Consider the following 5809-nt stretch of genomic DNA (forward strand, 5'->3'; position numbering starts at 1 on the left):
TAGTAAAAGAGTTGTTATTATTATTAGTAGTAGTACTAGTGGTAGTAGAAGTATTAGTAATAGTAGTAGAAGAAGAAGAAGTAATATTAGTGGTAGTTGTAGTAGAAAGTAGTGGTAGAAGAAGTTGCAGTAGTGGAAGCAGTTGTAGTATTAAAGAAGTATTATTATTATTAGTAGTAGTAGTAGTAGTAGTAGTAGTGGTAGTAGTTGTTTCGCCGATCTGCCGGGTATTGCCTACGAGCGGGTGCATGTGACGACGGGCTCGAAACTGCATGCGCACAACAGCGAGCGCACGGCTCCGCAACGCATCAACCGGTGATCACAATCGCACTCATTAGGAACGCACGGCAGAAACCCCGGAAACAAAATAAGGAGTGAGCATTCAGTCAGTAGCTTGCAACGCAACAAACGGCAGCAGAAGAAACGAAAGCTGAATAACCACAGGAGTAAAACACGCATGGAAGCAGAAAGGATCAAGGAGGCTACCGGTAAGCTCGCAGCTCTTTTCCGGACAGAGATGGACTGATGTTGATGTGCTGTGCGCCTATTGTTTGTATAAAAAAGAAATAATTATGTTTATATTAAAATCGCCTGGATTGTTTTAATTTCGGTTAATGGTAATTGAAAATGTCATGATAAATATGTACAATAATCTTGGTTAAAATATAAAATGTCAGGTTGATTAAGGGCAATGGTTCTAAAAAGTGGAACTAGTTTATTTAATTTATTTATACAGTATTTGCCTAATTTAAATGTTTGAATTAAATGTGGGAATATTCATTTGAATTGTTTATTTAAATACTGTACTTCAATAGAACTTTATTTATTTAATGAAATTGTTTTATTTTGTATGTTTAAAGGTTTTTCACCTACAACGACCACCACTTCGTTACTGGTCAATAATCTCAAGAAAGAGAGTGAAATCCTGAGTCTGGTCTATTTTCTTCCCTTATCAAGTGTGGGAAACCATGACGTTGAAGTACACTTGCCAGTGAAAAACCGCCTGTGACCAGTGACCAGTGAAGACTCCACCTGCGGCCACAACCGAGAGGGAAAATACTCCACCTAGGGGCCTGGAGGATCGAGCCTGCTGTCTGTCAGCTGAAGGAAACAAAATGGCAAAGTCACGTCAAATGAAGAAATTTCAACTGCTTGATAGCCTCGATGAGAAGATGACCAAAGATCTATGCCTGTCAACATACAACTCATCAGACGATATCTTCCAAATCCTGGAGAACCGGTTTGGGAATCAAGCCAACATCGCTCTTGAGATTGTTGAAGAGCTTCAAGCAACCCCGTCAGTCAGGAGTGGTCAGCCAAGAAAGGTCATAGAGCTCATCCAAACTGTGGAAAAAGCCCTTTATGATCTAAGTGAACTGGACAATGCAGATGCCATAAAGAACCCGATGGTGACCAAATCCATTGAGGGCAAGCTCCCAGAGACTTTAAAAAAAGACTGGCTCACCTATGCTGCTGTTGAAGGAAATGGTGTTAACCGCCACAACCGCTTTGACAAGCTTATCACGTATCTGAAATCACAGAAGTCCATATATGAACAATTAGATCAGTTAAAAGATGTCGTCAAACCCGCCAAGGAGAAGACCAAGTTCCTAAAGCACGCCAGAACAAAAGCTACCAAGTCCAGCAATGAAACAGTAGGCTGCATCATTTGTGGTGACCCAAAGCACAGAAAGAAATTATACTTCTGCAGAAGGTTTAGGACCAACCTCAAGCCATCGGAGAAGAGGGACGCAGCACAACAACTTGGTGCTTGCAAGCGATGCCTTGAAGTCCACAACGACGACTACTGCAAGAAAACAACTTACCTGTGTGGGAATTCTGAGTGCAAAGACCAACACCATTACCTTCTCTGTCCAGTTGCCAGATCCCAGCTCCAACGAACACCCAAATCAAGTCCAGTGAGAGCCGAGGGCAAAAGATACACAGAGACTCAAGAAAAGTTCCTCTCCAAACTTACACCAGAGCTGGCGCAGCAGTGTCAAGACGCCTTCTGCAATATAGCGTCCAGGGCATACAACTCCACTGCAGCAGAGTGAGGCCTTCTGGAGGAGAACTTCTTAAGCGAGTACCCAGTAATCCTAATGCTCCTCGACGTCACTGCCAACGATGGACAAAAGATCGGGACCCTCATTGACCTGGCATCAGACACAAACTACATAACACACAAAGCAGCGAGCAAGCTGAACCTGAGAAATTAAGACGTGACGCTGGTGGTTTACGGTGTTGGAGGGATGAAGGTGTCGGTCGCAACAAAGCGCTACCTCCTCAGGATACGTGTCAGCACACCAAGTCACATCAACTAATCTGCTATGGACTTGATACAATTGCTGAAGTTCACAGGCATGTTCCAGCTGCCAAGTTGCAGAAAATCTTCCCAGATGTTGCTCTGCAAGACCTTGCAAGACCGAGGGAAATACAACTTCTGATCAGCCACAAAGAAGGGCAGCTGGTACCCCAGAAAGTTTGTTCTGTCGGTGACCTGGTGCTCTGGGACGGCCCGCTTGGCAAGACCGTTGGAGGCACGCACCCGGACCTCTTTGAAAAAGTCAACCTAATGGCCCATACGTCAAAGACGCACTTTGCAAGATCCATGAGAACTGCAGCAGTCAAATATACTGAATTCACCTTTAAGGATCCAGTCTCCTGTCAGTCTCCCAAACATCTGACCCAGTCCAATACAGCCACTAGCAGCAGAGAGTTCCTGAAGTGGTGGAAATGGGAAAGCATTGGAGCCGCTTGTGAGCCGAGATGCGGAGGATGTCGTTGCGGAAATTGCCAACCCGGAGGGAAAGAAATGACGCTGGCGGAAGAAAGAGAGATGGAGATGGTGAGAGATGGCTTGACATACGTGAACGGAGACCATCACAGCTCTGAACCACACTGGCACACTAAGTATCCATGGACTGAAGATCCAGCATCTATACCGAACAATAAGAGAGCGGTCGAAGCCACATTCTACAGAATGGAGAAGCAGCTGGCGAAGGAACCAGAATGGAAGATGGCCTACGCTTCACAAGTCCATGAAATGCTGAATCGCAAAGCAGCAGTGAAGCTGTCCCAAGAAGTTCTGCAAAGCTGGACTGGGCCAGTGTGGTACATAAGTCACCTGGTCGCACCAAATCCACATTCAGTCTCCACCCCAGTGAGGCTAGTATGGAACAGCAGCCAGAAGTACAGAGGCCTGAGCTTGAACGATATGCTGATCAAAGGTCCCGACGTCCTGAATCCGATCAGAGGTGTCCTGCTGAGGTTCCGAACTGGTATCTTTGCTGCCCTTGGTGACATCCGCAAGATGTACAACTCTGTCTGGCTGGAGGAAAGAGAGGTCCACCTGCACCGGTTTCTGTGGCGTGACACTGAAGATGCTGAGATCGAAGATTTTGCCATAACAAGAGTCAACATTGGAGACAAGCCTGCTGGTTGTATAGCCCAAGTCGCCATGCGAGAGACCGCCAACTTGCCTTCGTTCAGCCATTTCAAAGAGGAGAAACGTGTGCTGGAGGAAGACGCCTATGTCGATGATCTTCTGACTTCTCACAATGACCTCAACCACCTGAAGCGTCTCACGTCCAACATTGAGCAGATCCTTAAAGCAGGAGGATTTTTCATGAAGCCCTGGGTCTACTCGGATCAAAGTGGGAGGAAAGGGAGAAGAGGTGAGAAAATGGAGTCAAAGACCATGATTCTGCCGAACCAGCTCACCGAAGAGGATAACAAAGCCCTAGGCCTAGGTTATACCATTGAAGACGACAAGCTACATGTCATGGTTGCAGTGAACTTCTCCAAGAGGAGGAGAAAAATGCGCCTCGGCCAGGACTTACTGAGAGAAGAAGTGAGAGAACAAACCCCAGACCCACTCACTAGAAAAGAACTGTTAAGCCAAGTCTCTGGTCTTTATGATCCACTCGGCCTTGTGGCTCCAGCGAAACAGAAGGGAGCCATCCTGATCCGAAGAGCTTTTCAAGAAGCAAAAGTGATGTACAACATAGAAGACACCTGGGATGCTGCCTTGTTCAAAGAACTCAGAGAAGATGCCATAAAGCTCCTCCAAGAGTACGCTGATCTGAGCCTACTCCGATTCACCAGAGCTCTCACGCCACCAGATCCAGGGGGAAGACCATGTGCCATCACATTCTTTGACGGCAGTGAGCATGCTTATGGCGCTGTGCTGTACCTAAGATGGAGTCGCAACCATGATGTCGTCGTGAGGCTAGTTGAGTCTAAGGCCAAGCTGACTCCTCTTGACCACAAGGGTGACCTTGTGAAGGCAGAGATGTGTGGAGCGGTCTTTGCAGCTCGGCTGAAGAACTACTTCCAGACACACTGCCGAATCGATGTGGAGAGGTGGTACCATCTTGTCGACAGCCAAACCATCTTGGGCGCAATACAGCGAGAAAGTTATGGCTACCAGACCTTCTTCGCAAACCGAGTTGGCGAAATCCAGAGCAGCACTGACGTTCGAGATTGGTGGTGGATCCCAGGGCCGGTGAACATTGCAGACATCATCACCAGAGGGGCCAGTCCTGATGACCTAACTGAGGAATCCGAGTGGCAGTCGGGTCCGAAGTTCCTTCAGCTTCCTGAGAGTGAGCGGCCGAAAAAATCAGCAAAAGATGTTGCCGCACAAGCAAGAGACAATATCACAAAAATACAGAAGAAAACTTTTGTCGCAGCACTCACCCGAAGTCAACTGAAAGCACAAGATCAAATCACAATCCAGGAGACAGAGTCCAAGTCCAGAAGACCAACGGCAGTAGCAGCAGTCCAAGCTAGCGGACTCCTGTTGTGTGGTGGCAGGATCCAGACATTCAAAGAGGACGATAGAGCTGTTCCCCTGTTACCTTTCCAGGCCTGGATCTCCACTCTCCTAGCCCGAGAAGCACACAGTGAGGGGCATGAAGGAGTGGCAGGAACTTTGCTGCGGATGCGAAACAAAGCATGGGTCATCAGAGGAAGAATTATTGCCCAAAAAGTCATTGACAAGTGTATCGTTTGCAAGAAAGCTAAAGCAAGAACCTGTCAGCAAATAATGGGAGACTTACCTGAAGAGAGGACGAATCCGGCTGCACCATTTCAATTCACGTCTGTCGACCTGTTTGGACCATACCTAGTAAAAGATGATGTCAAGAGGAGAGTGAGCATGAAAGTATGGGTCGTACTCTTCTGCTGTATGTCGAGTCGAGCTATCCATGTCGAACTGGCAAACACGCTATCAACAGAGAGCTTTCTTCTTGCTTACCAGAGGTTCACTTCTGTCCGAGGGCATCCTCAAAAGATCTGGTCCGATCCAGGTACGAACTTTATTGGAGAAAAACCTGTCCTGGAAGAGATGTATACTTACCTGAGACAACAAAACAATGACTCACTTGAAGAATATGCCGGCAAGAATGGTACCGACTGGACGTGGAGAATCCTTCCAGCCGATTCACCTCACCGAAATGGCGCTGCTGAAGCTGTTGTAAAGATCACTAAACGAGCTCTCCAAAGTCTTGGTAAAGGAGAAGGCCTTACCTTCAGTGAATTCCTGACAGTGCTCAGGCTAGCTGCCATCCTTGCCAACGAAAGGCCCATCGATGCCAGAGTCCAGAGCCGTGAAGACCATGTACGATACATCACTCCGAACACCCTGTTGCTTGGTCGAGCCACACAGAGTGGAGATTTCAAGGCATTTGACTACACCACTTACCCCTTCAAAAGGCTACAAGAAATGCAAATGCAAGTGAGCCACTTTTGGAAGTCCTGGAGCCAACTTGCAGGTCCCAACCTGTTCATCCGCAACAAGTGGCAT

This window comes from Solea senegalensis, linkage group LG14, assembly GCF_019176455.1.
Source record: "Solea senegalensis isolate Sse05_10M linkage group LG14, IFAPA_SoseM_1, whole genome shotgun sequence".
Classification (NCBI taxonomy): Eukaryota; Metazoa; Chordata; class Actinopteri; order Pleuronectiformes; family Soleidae; genus Solea; species Solea senegalensis.